This window comes from Ranitomeya variabilis, chromosome 2 (assembly GCF_051348905.1).
Source record: "Ranitomeya variabilis isolate aRanVar5 chromosome 2, aRanVar5.hap1, whole genome shotgun sequence".
NCBI lineage: Eukaryota > Metazoa > Chordata > Amphibia > Anura > Dendrobatidae > Ranitomeya > Ranitomeya variabilis.
In genome coordinates this window covers 595024204-595040946 of record NC_135233.1, presented here as the reverse complement: position 1 = coordinate 595040946, position 16743 = coordinate 595024204, and the positions used below count along the sequence as shown (strand labels likewise).

Here is a 16743-nt window from a genome sequence, read left to right as displayed (position 1 = left end):
GGCTGTTCATATGACCATGTTTTTCACAGACCTCCTGTCCATGCAAAACCCATAGACATGTCTGGGTTTTTTTTTTAATGTATGTGTTTAAATCTGGACATGTGAATGAGGCCTTAGTGCTCATCTGTAAACTTTTGATGTACCAAAAATTAATTGACCGGCCTCGCCTTTGCTTCCATAAGCAACATACACCATTGACTGCTATATATGGAGTGTTTTTCCACAAGAGGCGCTATTTTTGCTTTTAGGCTAAATGTCTCTGCCGCGTTGCTGTGGCGTTGCCATGCACCAACGTGCTGGTTTTGGCATGTTTATTGGCTTCTTACTGTTGCTTTTAATATGAGCTGTGGTACTTGTGTCAGAGCACATGTATAATGTGGGAAAATGTGTAAAGAAGCCTATAATTGAGGTGTGAAGAGTGCGGTATAAAATTGCCAACTTTATATTGCAATATTACAACATTTTATAGGTCCCACCATGCACTGGTGTATTGGGCCACTTTCCTAACTGCAGCGCTAAGCCGCTTATATCGTGGGGACCCAAATTGAGACTGGAACAAAGGTGTTGTGCCGCCGTAGCACTGTAGGTTGACATTTGAGATGCAAATGCCGCGTTGTCTTACCGGTGTACATCTAACAAATCCCATGTTTTTCTTATTTCAGAATCTTCCCACAAGCTCGGGCTAAACACTGGATTTTTATATGCGACTAGCTCATCGCGGCTTTCCACTATGGAGTCGGTAAATATCCTATTGCAATTTTTTTTATTTTTTTTTTTTAACATCCTTTCTGATGCCACCCGCTGTACGCTCTGGCTGTAAAGCTTCAATATGTGACTTGATAATATAAAAGGAAGTATTGTTGACAGACAGTAGTGCATTTTATGACTTTTTTTCCTTTTACCCTTTAATTATCTGCTTTGCAGACTTTTAGATATGAAGGGTTACTGCACTACATGCCTTTTTATATTGCCTTTTATATACAGTTTACTAGCGTGTGTGCTTTACTGCTCATTTGGTTGAAAGCACTGTTTGATCGCAAGGTTTTGGACGCCGCTGGTGATCTGCTTTACTATGATGCTCTGGGTTGTGTTGAATTATTAGTATGTCTTCAGTACAGGATTGTTTTCAGGTGTTTAATGTTTTTTCTTTATACATTTCCTTTTTTTTTTTTGCAATAATATTTTAATGGAAAAATGAAATGTCGCCAATTGACCGTTAACATGCAAAACAAGAAGTTCAAAGATGTTGTACCTGGTCACCTATTGTCATTGGTTTATGTAGTTAATTTTTCGCCAAATGATCTTGTTTGTCTGCAGATGGATTTGATGTACGGTAATTAGCAACATTGAACGATTGACATCTGCTGGTGGCATGATCTGTTTTGTTCATCAGGGTTTTTGTCCCTTATTAGTGATCAGCAAACTTGCTCAGATAAGGTGTTAATCGGAGTATGCTTGTGTACGAATAGTGTCTTCGGCGTGCTCGAGAAATATGTTTGAGTCCCCGCTGCTGCATGTCTTGTGGCTGTTGCCTACATGCATCCGCGGGGGTCTCAGAACATAATTTTTAAACACGCCGAAGATCACTAGATTAGCACACAAGGCATGCTATGATTAACACCTTATCTGAGCATGTTCACTCATCACTATTCCTTATCTCTAGGTATTGTGCTTCATAGAACTTTTTGTTGTTGGTGAGCTCTCTCGCTTGACTGTAATTCAGTAGGATCCCTTGATGTTTCTTTGCATTTTGTCATGAGACTTTCTGGTTGCATGTCTGGGCTCAAGCATCTTAATGGACTCATTTTGAGTGTTACATTGTGTGCTCTCCCCCGCACCATTTGCTTTATGCCTTGGAGCGGGTGTGTTCTTTCACGTGACTTTTTCCATATAGTAGCTTGTTAAGTCTGCTTATTTCACTGTTTTGAGGCTGAGGCCCTGCGTTCCCGCTCTTGCTTGGCTTGTTGTGTGCAAACAATTAACAAGCTGCTACATGGAAGACATTTACTTATTGCTTCTTCTAGTGTCTTAGGACCTCAGCGCCAGTTCAAAGAAAGTAATTTCTGTTTAGTCTTAAGTGTTTGCTGCCAGAGAGATTGGTGCATTTAGTAAACGCTTAGATTTCATTAATCTGAGTAGTGTCTAGGCTTGGCGAACATCATGAGCATTGTAGCTAATGTATCTTCAAATGTTCTTTTGGTACCTTTTTTCTTTTTTAAAATGCATTCTGTTTAGTGCCTTGGTAATTTTTCTTTGCTGATTAATTAAAATAGATTAGCTTGAAGTGTTTTCATTTTACCATGTCTGTTTTTGTACTAATTTAATGACTACAGTAAAATTTTCTGCCTTCCTCCCCACCAAACATCCACTGCATTAACGAGCCAAGGTCCAGGCATGCTGTGACACATCAGTAAATCAGTAAATGTAATTTGCTTCATTGAAACAAAGTGCTGTGGTCTTTCCTACATTGTCAGGATTCCTACCCTGCCACTGAGCGCCACCATCCACCTGGCGTGCCAACCTTTACCTTTCTTCAACAAAGTTTGCTTCTGCATATTAATACTCCATCGGTGCTCAAACAGAATTAGTTTTTTTTTGTTTAAACTCCCAATTTGACAAATTATAATCTAGGTACTATTGCCAAGGTTCTTGTTTGTCGTCACTTTCTGAGAACCGTAACTTTTATATTTTGTCAGTAGAGCTGTATGAAGGTTTTTTTTTTTTCTTGCATGGCTGTAGTTTTCTTTGATTGTGTACATGCCATTTTTTATATTTTGGAGAACTGTAGTTTGTGTACTCTGTCCTCTTTGTGATGTTTCCCAATCAAGAACAGGTGGCATCATGCAGGAAAAAAAGCCCTCTGCCCCTAACTCTGCAGCTACTGTGTAGAGTACGGTAGACTATAGTTTGATTAATAACATTTCCAGATCTCTCAGAAGTCAGTGTGAGGGGAGGGAGAATACAGCAGGACTGAGTGTCAACACAGACATAACTGCAGCTCTCCTCTCACAGCACTGTCAGCCATGCCCCTCTCACAGAGATGCTGTCCAGAGGAGATCTGCAGGTGTTTGATCATTGCACACACTGTATTTTCTACTATAGATGAGAACTGAGAATATACTTGGCTTTTCATGTTCCCTTTATGCATTCTTTTTTTTTTTTCTATACTCCATTTCTTCCCAGAGTGTTTTTTTTTTTTTGATCCACATAAACATGAGCTTGTTTAGTTTTTTTTTTTTCTTGGCAGAGTGAGTTGTACTTTTGAATGACCTCATTAATTTTGCCATATTAGTCTACTGGAAAATGGGGGGGGGGGGGGACTACAAAAGCTTTAACTGCCCCCTTTCCCCCACCCCTTTTTATCCTTGTGGTAGAGAAAAAATCAGAAATTGCTAAAAAAAAAACCCCTCAAAATATTAGGGGGTTGTCACCATTTTCCAAGGACCGTAGCATTTCTCCCCACGATGGATCTGTGTGATGGCTTATCTCTTGCAGTGCGAGACAACGTTTTTCATTAGTACCATTTTAGGATAAATGTGACACTTTGATCTCTTTTTATGTGGAATTGTAGGGACCAAAAAGTAATTTTCTCAATCTTGATTTTTTTTTTCTCCCCCTCATCAGCTGCCCTCTCGCTGTCGCAGCAACCCATCGTTGACCCGCAAGCACGAAAAGCTGTACCAACAACTGTTAGCAGCAGATCCTGGCTTTATTACATAGCCATGACCTGCTGGGTATGGGGTGATGGGGCCCGCTCCATACACCCGGTTTCGACATGCGCGGTGCATGTACAGCAGATGCCGTGAAAGGGTTAAGGCCGTTGAGGGCTGTACCAAAAAACTAGCATTGTGTGTCTTTTGCAAAGACGGCTTCAGAGATTGCAGCCATATTGCTTTTATCAGACTCCTGCTTTTTATAGAGCTGTTGGATGAGGCATCATGACCTGAACCATAAAACGCTAGAAAGAAAGTTTCTCTTTCAATGCAAATGATCCTCCTGCCTGCTGTAGACGCGCTCTTTACACTGAATATGCAGCCGATAAATGCACTGAAGGTTTTTACCCGTTCTCTACATCTGTCATGTTGGATGAGAGCAGTTTATATATGCTGCGATTTAGATAAGCCTCGTCTGTTGCTATGCAACGCAATGGTCGGCTCAGATGAGCGTTCGAGGATTTTTCAAGTTTTTAAATTGATTTTACTTTTTTTTTTTTTTGCTTTTTTCCCCCTGTATATGCTGGATCAGCTGAACAAGGCTTTAAATCTGGATTACTGCATGATTTGCCATTCAAGTTAAGTGTAGAAGTAAGTACTCTACTTGTTTGTTTTACTGAAGGCATTTGGATTACATAATAAATATAAATACAAAAAAATTGTAATGTTTTTTATTTTTTAGTTAACTTGTTTTTTTTTTATTTTGTTTTACTATAAATGGCCCAAATTTTGTGTAGGTGTTCATGCAGTTCAGGAGGTGATGAGGATAATGTGCAGTCTGTCCTCCCATGGATTATCTTGGTGTAAACATGCTGGTTTTTCCACTGTTCATCATCTGTTCTCAGGAATCACATGACTCAAGTATAATGGAAACCTTTAGAACTTAGTTCATTTCAATCTAGTTAATACATCCCGATGAATCATTACTGTGACTGCACGCTGAGTATTACCGAAATATGTCTCGATTTCCCCCCCCACTTTCTCGCATAATCAAATTGCCACTGTTTAAAACAGTTAATGATTTGTTGGCCATGCGAACGTGGTCAGCTCTTTTATGTTGTCTGCAGCAGTATTTTATGGCGGCCCTGCCAATAAATGGCACTTCATGACATACCAATTAGCAGCAAGGTAGTAGTGTTAAATAAAATTTAACTTTTAATAAATATTTTAAAAGGGACTATTGTCCCAATAAACACCAGGAACATAGACACAAACAAAAACCACACACAATACCACATATAAAGCCAGACGCTCCTGTCTAGCGCTGTAATCCTTATAGCATGGTGTCAGGTTTATCTTTACTACACCATAAATAGCAATACCCTATCACAATGCTACACAATTTGTTAGTGCCCAACCTACTATATGTGCGCAAAAACCAGCATGTTTATAGCATTCAGGGGTATAAAAAGGAACGGTCTCACCAGGCTCCAGGGACCTTCCTTAACAGCGTCATCCCATGCGTCCGATACATACAGACCGGGGGAGGATTTTCCACAGATCCTACTTACAACCCCTTTTCTCTCCAGTGTAAACGGACCCTATGGGAAGCCTCCTTGGTATTCAATCTCCCTCAGGGGAGATGCCCAGTATAAAAAATGTATGTGTGTGTGCCAGTCATCGCACGTCACACAGGAGGACCTGAGTGTGTGACGTGCGATGACTGGCACACACACATACATTTTTTATACTGGGCATCTCCCCTGAGGGAGATTGAATACCAAGGAGGCTTCCCATAGGGTCCGTTTACACTGGAGAGAAAAGGGGTTGTAAGTAGGATCTGTGGAAAATCCTCCCCCGGTCTGTATGTATCGGACGCATGGGATGACGCTGTTAAGGAAGGTCCCTGGAGCCTGGTGAGACCGTTCCTTTTTATACCCCTGAATGCTATAAACATGCTGGTTTTTGCGCACATATAGTAGGTTGGGCACTAACAAATTGTGTAGCATTGTGATAGGGTATTGCTATTTATGGTGTAGTAAAGATAAACCTGACACCATGCTATAAGGATTACAGCGCTAGACAGGAGCGTCTGGCTTTATATGTGGTATTGTGTGTGGTTTTTGTTTGTGTCTATGTTCCTGGTGTTTATTGGGACAAAAGTCCCTTTTAAAATATTTATTAAAAGTTAAATTTTATTTAACACTACTACCTTGCTGCTAATTGGTAACCATTTGATTGGTAGTCTTTTGAGATATTATCACTTCATGACATACAAGGACCTATAGTTTATTTTTTTGCTTGGGGAGGTGAGGGAAAGGTCTTGATGGGGCATGGGGCATGTTTGACAATGTTTGTCTTCATTAAACCACCCCTTTAACTAAAGGCTGCCATAGTTGGCTATACTTGAAAAATCCAGTCTTGGGTTTAGGAACATCCCAGGCTCCTGTTGTGCTAAGGAGCCTCCAACCTTCCTTGAGCCCCCCTCCTATTACCATGTGGGGTCCATTTTCCTGTGAGTGTTGCCATCTGCTCTTGAGTTAACGCTGTCCTGATGCTGTGGAAACCAAAAGGAACCTGAAGGAACCTGAAGTCCTACCTCTTCCGACAAGTCTGTAGTACCCCTCGTTCCACCAAACCGCTGCACAATCAGCCTCTCGGGCACGGTCCTCTCTCCTCCTGTACCAGTCGGCGACTTGTTTTAAGATTGTCCTTTTATTATATATACAACTTTTCACGTGTTAGGGTATGTGCACACGTTCAGGTTTTTTCGTGCTAAAAACGCTATAAAATAGAAGAGTTACCAGCGCACTACCAATATCAATGAATATATACGGGGTGCAAACAGAAGCGAAAGAGACCATGAACAAACAGAAAAAAGGGAAAAAAGAAATCGCTTCATATGAATGCACACCACACCATGTAGAAAAATAACAAGGTAAACCTTTATTGACACAACAAATAAAAACAATTAAAACAGGATAAACCAACATCCCCACGTATGCCCGCAAAGAGTACAACAATACAAATAAATGAATAGAGGCGCCATTGAGTCAAAAAATGCTGAAATAGCAATGAATCACACAGAAATCCGCTCCATGTTCCACAGGGCAAAAAGCATGGATATCAAAACTCAGATAGTATGGGAGGTGTGTTAGAAACTTCTAATAAATAGGCATAAGTCCACAGTTGTAGAAATAGAAAAAACACCCCTATGGGTAAGTATCACATATATCACATATAAAAGCCAAAAGGCGCCCAGGCGGCTGGATCTAGCTAGTAAAATGGTAGAAACATGGGCCAATGGCAAAATAATAATTATGCATCCGCAATACTGCCAATGAATAAAGAATATATCTACCATGAATGGAGAAAATGTAAATCCAGGTCCCAGGAGCGGCTAAGCCGAGTGTGGAGAGGAACTGCGGCAGACCCAGATGGGGATAAAAGGCGCCGAGAGCGCAGCACACGTGGGGAGGACACCCCACGTCCTCCCCACGTGTGCTGCGCTCTCGGCGCCTTTTATCCCCATCTGGGTCTGCCGCAGTTCCTCTCCACACTCGGCTTAGCCGCTCCTGGGACCTGGATTTACATTTTCTCCATTCATGGTAGATATATTCTTTATTCATTGGCAGTATTGCGGATGCATAATTATTATTTTGCCATTGGCCCATGTTTCTACCATTTTACTAGCTAGATCCAGCCGCCTGGGCGCCTTTTGGCTTTTATATGTGATATATGTGATACTTACCCATAGGGGTGTTTTTTCTATTTCTACAACTGTGGACTTATGCCTATTTATTAGAAGTTTCTAACACACCTCCCATACTATCTGAGTTTTGATATCCATGCTTTTTGCCCTGTGGAACATGGAGCGGATTTCTGTGTGATTCATTGCTATTTCAGCATTTTTTGACTCAATGGCGCCTCTATTCATTTATTTGTATTGTTGTACTCTTTGCGGGCATACGTGGGGATGTTGGTTTATCCTGTTTTAATTGTTTTTATTTGTTGTGTCAATAAAGGTTTACCTTGTTATTTTTCTACATGGTGTGGTGTGCATTCATATGAAGCGATTTCTTTTTTCCCTTTTTTCTGTTTGTTCAAAAACGCTATAAAAGCGCATGCATTATGCATTCTATCATTTAGAATGCATTCTGCATGTTTTGTGCACATGGATGCGTTTTTTTTCCGCGAAAAAAAAACACATCGCGGTAAATGAGCATGTTCATTATTTTTGCGGATTTTCTGCGTTTTTCCCGCAATTCTATGCATCTGGGAAAAAACGCGTCAAAAACCGCGAAAACAATGCATGCGGTTTTCTGGCAGAAATTTCCGTTTTTTTGTCAGGAAAATTTCTGCAAGAAATCCTGACGTGTGCACATACCCTAAAAGCGCCATGGAATAAATATATATTTTTTATTTTGTTAATGCAGTATTTAACATGACTTGCAACCAAGGAGGTCTTGGGATGAGATGACTGCAGAAAAGCACATGATCCAATCACCAAAATTCCTTCTGTTTACAAACAAATTAAGTAAACAAGTAAAGGTGCAGCTGTTATCTGAGGTCCTTTTTCCTATATTGCATGGGTGTGGAGCCTTTTTTCTGTTAAGGACTATTTGGATATTTATACCATCCCTCGGGGGCCTAACAAATCACACGCCGCCCCTGCCCACAAAGTACCGTATTTTTCGGACTACAAGACGCACTTTTTCCCCCCCAAAAAAGGGGGGGAAATGGGGGGTGCGTCTAATAGTCGCAATGCAGGCTTACAGTGGAGGCAGAGGTGCGGCGGTCGAGGTGTGGCGGCAGAGGTGCGGGGATGAGGAGGCACAGTGAGCGGGGTCCCTTGTCCCGGTGAGGTGATGCAGCAGCCCGGTAATGCAGCAGAGCCGGGTGAATCCTGTTACCGGTGGCGGCGGCGGCCGCCATCTTTCTGAGGCCGCGCGTGCACATATAAAGCGCTCTGCTGCCCGGGGCTTCAGGAAAATGGCCGTTGGATGCCGCGCGTGCACAGATGGGGATCGCGGCGGCCATTTTCCTGAAGCCGAGATGCGAACTCGGCCTCAGGAAGATGGCCGCCACCACCGGTAACAACAGGATTCACCTGGCTCTGCTGCATTACCGGGCTGCTGCATCACCTCACCGGGGAAAGGGACCCCTCTCACGCCATACCTCTCACTGCTCCTCCTCATCCCAGCACCTGTGCCGGTAACGACTGCTGCAACCCTCCCATGGACACCAGGCCGTGGCGTCGCCCACCTAAGCAGGAAGGGACCCTGCTCAGGTGCACGCCGTACCGCATCACCCCACCTCTGCCGACACCATGCCTCTTGTGACCCTGCTCTGCCACCGCCAGCCCTCAGGTAAGATACTGTAAATTCGGACAGTAAGACGGACCCCCATCTTATAAAAAATCTTTTTTCTGCAATTTTCACCCCAAATTTGGGGTGCGCCTTATGGTCCGGTGCGTCTTATAGTCCGAAAAATACGGTACATTCTGACATTGGCAATGGCGTCTGGATGAAATTATTGTATGTGCCTCAGCGTTCAGTAGTGAGAGCTGCAAGCATGTGCTTAAAGAGCAAGAAGAAATTAAGGGGTTCTGGGAATCTGCCCGGGGACCGGAAAAAGGTAATCGCAGGCTGCAAATGCCCTGCGGGCCTGAGATTCCCCACCGCTGCTGTAATGCCTAAGCATCACCTCCATCTTCCTACTGTGGCCAGTAGAGACAGTGTTTGAAGGCCCCCTCCTTTTAAACCTATGTCTTTGTGATAAGCAAATGATTTTGTTGCTATTGAGGTGCCTATTGGTTGATATAAAGACGACACTCCCAACTTTTTTTTTTCAATGCTCAGGCGATCATTACCCAAATTGTTTTCCCCTTCGCCATGTTTCAGGAGATGTCCCTGCCTGTAGTTTAGTGGTATCCATGCAGTCGCTTGGGGAAATTATTAGACCCTTTCTACCTCCATGTGTAAGCTCCTATGTAAAAGAGGGAAGACCTGGGGAAGTGGACAGTTGATAACCTGTCACAATGGCTAATTTAGTCATCAAAAAGTAGCAAAATATGTGTAATGTACTGATCCTAATACATAAAATTGTTCATGTTATTGTGGCTATCAATTTTCTTTTTGCTTTCATTTTTTTTTTTTTTTCTTTTCCCCACAGCAGGTTTTAAAATGTAGTAAGCGGTCTGTGTATTTTTGCAGTCTGGGAAGCTTTGCGAGTCTGCTAAACACTGACTGCTCCACTACGCTGGTGTTTAATTATAATGATCTGTAGGCTCGGTGTTCTTCCCTTTTCTGGTCTGTTTGTGGCACTTTGGTGCTGAGTTTGACATTCTTCACTGAAGGTTTTGCAGTTTTCCCCCAGCGCCTAGACACTGCTAAGTGGAATGTTAAAATCAGGCGTTTTCTAATTTCCCGATCTTGAATTACTTAGTAGTTCTCAGTCAGTGTGGCTCTTTTTACATTGGTCCTAGGAATAGAATTGTGTTTTTCATTAATATTGCTTCATCAACAGTGGAGGAGTGGGAGAAAAAGTGTTTATTGCAAAGGAAGTTTTTTTTTTTTATTTTTTTTTTTTAAATACCATCCTTGGCTCCTACAACTCGGGGGTCTTGCTCCATTTATTTCATGTACTAGATGGTGGCCTGATTCTAACGTATCGGGTATTCTAGAATATGCATGTCCACGTAGTATATTGCCCAGCCCACGTATGTCACAGGTTAAAAAAAAAAAAAACATATACTCACCTTCCAGGGACCCTTGTGGTCCTGTCGCCTCCTTCTCGCGCAGGCCCTGTGATGACGTCGCGGTCACATGACCGTGACGTCATGGCAGGTCCTTCTCGCAGACCATCCTTGGCACCGGAACCTGTCGCTTGCATGGAGCGGTCACCGGAGCGTCGCGAGTAGCGGGAAAGGTGAGTATATAAATTTTTTTTTTTTATTATTTTTAAACATTAGATGTTTTTACTATTGACGCTGCATAGGCAGCATCAATAGTAAAAACTTGGTCACACAGGGTTAATAGCGGCGGTAACGGAGTGAGTTACCCGCGGCATAAGGGTATGTGTCCACGTTCAGTTTTGCTTCAGGCTTTGGTCAGGATTTTATGCAAGTAAAATCCTGACCAAAACTGCACCTGAGGTCACTGGCAGGTCACCTGCGGTGTGCCTGCGTGTTTTGCTCATTGTAGCAACATGCTGCGTTTTGAAAAAACGCACCGCGCATGTGTTTTTTAACGCATAGTGGAGTCGGGATTTCATGAAATCCCCTCCACTATGCTCTAACATCTGGACGCTGCGTTTCTGACGCTGCGGAAAAACGCAGCGTCAAAAACGCAGCGTTTCCTGAACGTGGAAACATACCCTAACGCGGTCCGTTACCGCCGGCATTAACCCTGTGTGGCTGGAGGGGAGTATGGAGCGGGCGCCGGGCACTGACTGCAGGGGAGTAGGGAGGGACTAATCGGACTGTGGCTGTCGCTGATTGGTCGCGGCAGCCATGAGAGGCAGCTGGCAAGACCAATCAACGACTTGGATTCCATGACAGACAGAGGCCGCGACCAATGAATATCCGTGACAGACAGACAGAAGGACAGAAAGACGGAAGTGACTCTTAGACAATTATATAGTAGATACGTGGAGTTTCCAGAGACATAACTTCTGTCTGCTTATACATTGCTAATATTTGCCCAAAGAAAGATGGTCTATTCCATAGAGCACAATGGAGTGTTTCCAGTCCCATTTGTTTTTGTTTTTTTTTGTTTTTTTTTTTTTGCTTTTAACATATCTTGTGTATTTTCTGACAGGATCCCTTTAAAGGCCTATATAAGCTGAGGTGGTGAAAGCACTGCATGGAAGATTAAATAACTAGGCGACACGGGTAGATTTAATAATGTACAATGTACTCCAGGAAACCTAACTTTCAGGATGGCATTTGAGCTTGTTGGGCATCGATGTTGGTCTGGTTTGCTAGCTGAAAGAACGTTGGCATTGATGATCTGCAAACATCACTGAACGCTTAGCTTTTAGATAAGGATCAGTAGGTGCATGAGCTTAGCAACCTGGTTTGCCTTTCTTAAGATTTTATGGAGATGTGTTTTTTGTACGTGTCTCAGCATATTTTAGGTGCATTCTGCATATGTTTTGTGACTCGCTATCAGCGGTGTACAACACAATCCTAGTTGAAATTAAGAACTGATTTCCCCGTAATTTTGAAGACGCGATCAATATATGATCTAAAACAGTGTCTAACCGTACCTGGCTGTTTTATCTTCCAACCACTAAAATATAAGGTAATGTTTTCTGTGCAGTGACCTCAGAATTGCTAGTGCAATAAGGGGGTACTTAGCTTGTTTTTGCCACCTAATCTGAGGGCAGCATAATGTAGAGACAGAAACCTTGATTCCAGCGATGCCACTTACTGGGCTGCTTGCTATAGTTTTGATAATGTTGATTTAAGCTGTTTTATCTTTAGAGGACTAGTTAACCTGCTGCCATTTATTCATGACCTCTTTTATAGAAGACCTCGTCTTCTCTCCCCCCCCCCTTTCGCATTTAAAAGAAACTGATGATAAAAACTAACTCAGACCAAACACTGGTGAAAATCTGATCCGAAGTGCCAATGAAAAATCAGTCATTTTATTTTTTGCATATGCGAAAGATCACTGAATACTTCCAAGGTCAGACATAACCACCATACTCGTCCAATGCAGGGTACATTTGTAGAGAATACTAATTCCACAGATGTCCATGGTAGTAGAATAGGCTTTCATAAATTTATTAATGAAATAATAAATGCAAATTTCTTTTAAGTTGGGAGCTTATATTGTGACAGTTTTTTTTTTTTTTCCCCCTATGGATCACATTTTCCATATAACTGACCACTGATCGAATGCCTGCGTGTTTTGTAATTTTTTTTTTTTTCTTTTTTGTTTCTCAATTTTTTTTTTACACATCAAGGGACTGTATTAAAATCCAGTGTATGGCCTGGTGCACAGGACCATATCTGACACTGAGCATATTCAGGATCTGTGTGATCCCAGATGTAATCATGTTTACAAGCCCTGGAATTTATTCCGTAGGCCAAGTTCACATTTTGCTTTTTCTGGGTTCAGGCCAACAGTACCTACTGGAAGAAGCCTTGTTGAACACTCTCGAGTGTTCCTTTAGATCTCTTGCGGTTTGTGTGTTATATATTTTCGTACAACACATCTGAAAATATAGCATATATATTTGTATATTTTATTTACCACGCTTCCAAGAAATTGCAATCAAAATGTGTTATGGACCCCAAAATATTGATGAACATGTTGGCTTACCATGCAACAAAAACAAACAAGCCCTCACACGGTTCCTGTCAAGGGGAAAAAAAAAATTATATATATTTATATTTAATCAACTTTATTCTCGTTATTCGGTACATCAGTATAATGAATGACGTCATTCAGCCATACATCCTGCAAAAAAAAAAATTGCCCTCATTCAGACATATCAACGGAAAAATAAAGTTATGTCTGTCTGAAAGTGTTTTTAACTTTAATATTTGAAAGGGCATAATGGGCACAGCTCCTGCTGGTGTGTAATGAGATGTCAGTGGAAATGTATGTGGTCTTTTTTGCTTTCAGAATGTGTTATTGCAAAAAGATGGCTGGAAACTAGTGCCTTTTCAATTTTTGTATAACTTTTTTTTTTTTTTTTAAATTGGCATTAAATATTAAAGTTCTGGTTTTATTGGATTATGGCTACATTCCCATGAGTGTTTTGATGTTTTAGTGTTGCACAATTTCTGCATCTATTATGTAAATTTGATTACTTGCATGTGTCAGCAACCATAAAGTAGGTTAAACCCCTTCCTAATGTGACATGTTGGTACGTCATATCTAGTCTTTTTTTGTTTTTTGTTTTTTTTCACCCATTGACTTCAATTGTCAGTCAAAAACGCCGGTATAAAAATGTTTACTTTCACTGGTAACAGTGATAGCAGGCGCTGCTGATAGGAAAAAATAAATAAAAATAAAAACATATTCAAATAATAAAAAAAAACATTGTACCCCGTTGCCCTTGTTTCCTATAAAAAATGTAAAATAAAGAAAATATACTCACCGTAACCCCAATCCTCGATGCCCATGTCTCTTGTAAACAATCAAAAAATGATGGTAAACACACATACTCTCCTGTTTGCAGTAGGTGGCAATAAACCTAAAGTCGATCAAAATGAGTGAAGATTGGTGAACTTAAACAATCACACACCTCCAACAATTGGAAGCAGTGTAAAACATGGCTGGCATTTTTCCGTAGTTTAACCCCTTAACGACCTATGACGCAGCGTATGCGTCATGGAATGATCGCGTCCCTGCAGATCGGGTGAAAGGGTTAACTCCGATTTTACCCGATCTGCAGAGACAGGGGGAGTGGTGCTTCAGCCCAGGGGGGGTGGCTTCACCCCCCCGTGGCTACGATCGCTCTGATTGGCTGTTGAAAGTGAAACTGCCAATCAGAGCGATTTGTAATATTTCACCTAAAAAACTGGTGAAATATTACAATCCAGCCATGGCCGATGCTGCAATATCATCGGCCATGGCTGGAAATACTCAAGTGCCCCCCCCACCCACCCACCGATCGCCCCCCCAGTCCTCCGTTATGGGGTCCGGTCCCCTCCGTCCGCCTGCCGGCTCCCCCGTCCTCCTGTCCGCTCCCGCCTAGCTCAGATCCCCCCCCCCCCCCCGTGCTCCGATCCACCCCCCCACCACCCCTTCATACTTACCGATCCTCCCGGTGTCCGGCCGTCTCCTCGCTGGGCGCCGCCATCTTGGAAAATGGCGGGCGCATGCTCAGTGCGCCCGCCGAATCTGCCAGTCGGCAGATTCCTTACAAGTACATTTTGATCGCTGTGGTAGGTTCTATCACAGCGATCAAAATAAAAAAAATAATAAATAACCCCCCCCCTATCACCCCCATAGGGACAATAATAAAATAAAGAAATTTTTTTTTTTCTTTTTCCACTAGGGTTAGGGTTAGAACTAGGGTTAGAACTAGGGTTAGGGTTAGGGGTAGGGTTAGGGTTACGGGTAGGGTTAGGGGTAGGGTTATGGCATGTGCACACAGAGCGGATCGGCCGCGGATCCGCAGCGGATACGCAGCGGATCGGCCGCGGATCCACAGCGGATCGGCCGCGGATCCGCCGCGGATCCGCAGCGGATTGGCCGCTGCGAATTCGAAGCAGTTTTCCATCAGGTTTACAGTACCATGTACACCTAAGGAAAACCAAATCCGCTGTGCCCATGGTGCGGAAAATTCCGTGCAGAAACGCTGCGTTGTATTTTCCGCAGAATGTCAATTCTTTGTGCGGATTCCGCAGCGTTTTACACCTGTTCCTCAATAGGAATCCGCAGGTGAAATCCGCACAAAAAAACACTGGAAATCTGCTGTAAATCCGCAGGTAAAACGCAGTGCCTTTTACCTGCAGATTTTTCAAAAATCGTGCGGAAAAATCTCACACGAATCCGCAACGTGGGCACATAGCCTTAGGGTTAGGGTTGGAATTAGAGTTAGGGTTGGAATTAGGGCTAGGGTTTGAAATAGGGTTAAGATTAGGCTTGTGGTTAGGGTTACGGATAGGGTTAGGGGTGTGTTGGGGTTACAGTTGTGGTTAGGGTTGGGATTAGGGTTACGGTTGGGATTAGGGTTAGGATTAGGGTTGGAATTAGGGTTACGGGTGTGTTGCGGTTAGGGTTGTGGTTAGGGGTGTGTTGGGGTTAGGGTTGTGATTAGGGTTATGGCTACAGTTGGGATTAGGATTAGGGGTGTGTTGGGGTTAGTGTTGAAGTTAGAATTGAGGGGTTTCCACTGTTTAGGCACATCAGGGGTCTCCAAACGCAACATGGCGCCACCATTGATTCCAGCCAATCTTGCGTTCAAAAAGTCAAATGGTGCTCCCGCCCTTCCAAGCCCCGACGTGCGCCCAAACAGTGGTTTACCCCCACATTTGGGGTACCAGCGTACTCAGGACAAACTGGGCAACAACTGTTGGGGTCCAATTTCTCCTGTTACCCTTGCAAAAATAAAAAATTACTTGCTAAAACATAATTTTTGAGGAAAGAACAATTATTTTTTATTTTCACGGCTCTGCGTTATAAACTTCTGTGAAGCACTTGGGGGTTGAAAGTGCTCACCACACATCTAGATTAGTTCCTTGGGGGTCTAGTTTCCAAAATGGGGTCACTTGTGGGGTGTTTCTACTGTTTAGGCACATCAGGGGCTCTGCAAATGCAATGTGACGCCCGCAGACCATTCCATCAAAGTCTGCATTTCAAATGTCACTACTTCCCTTCCGAGCCCTGACGTGTGCCCAAACAGTGGTTTACCCCCACATATGGGGTATCAGCGTACTCACAACAAACTGGGCAACAAATATTGGGGTCCAAATTCTCCTGTTACCCTTGTGAAAATAAAAAATTGCTTGCTAAAACATCTTTTTTGAGGAAAGAAAAATGATTTTTTATTTTCACGGCTCTGCGTTGTAAACTTCTGTGAAGCACTTGGGGATTGAAAGTGCTCACCACACATCTAGATTAGTTCCTTGGGGGGTCTAGTTTCCAAAATGGGGTCACTTGTGGGGGGTTTCTACTGTTTAGGCATATCAGGGGCTCTGCAAATGCAATGTGACGCCCGCAGACCATTCCATCAAAGTCTGCATTCCAAAACGTCACTACTTCCATTCCGAGCCCTGATGTGTGCCCAAACAGTGGTTTACCCCCACATATGGGGTATCAGCGTACTCAGGAGAAACTGGACAACAACTTTTGGGGTCCAATTTCTCCTGTTACTCTTGCAAAAATAAAAAATTCTGGGCTAAAAAAATATTTTTGAGGAAAGGAAACACGTTTATTATTTTCACGGCTCTGCGTTATAAACTTCTGTGAAGCACTTGGGGGTTCAAAGTGCTCACCACACATCTAGATTAGTTCCTTGGGAGGTCTAGTTTCCAAAATGGGGTCACTTGTGCTGGAGCTCCAATGTTTAGGCACACAGGGGCTCTCCAAACGCGACATGGTGTCCGCTAATGATTGGAGCTAAT

At 42.8% G+C, this 16743-nt stretch overlaps 1 protein-coding gene across 3 annotated transcripts in view; it reads left to right on the top strand.

The window, feature by feature from the left end:
• The window catches only part of ANKRD11 (ankyrin repeat domain containing 11), a 264776-nt gene that overhangs the window by 38619 nt on the left and 209414 nt on the right, over positions 1-16743 (top strand). The window contains exons 2-3 of one of the 3 annotated variants that reach the window (XM_077288441.1): positions 663-739; positions 4246-4304. The exons of 1 other annotated variant lie outside the window; for it this stretch is intronic. The gene's annotated coding sequence lies outside the window, so the exon portion shown is untranslated. The remainder of the gene's footprint in view (positions 1-662; positions 740-4245; positions 4305-16743) is intronic. One more of the 3 variants, XM_077288443.1, reaches the window with a different exon arrangement.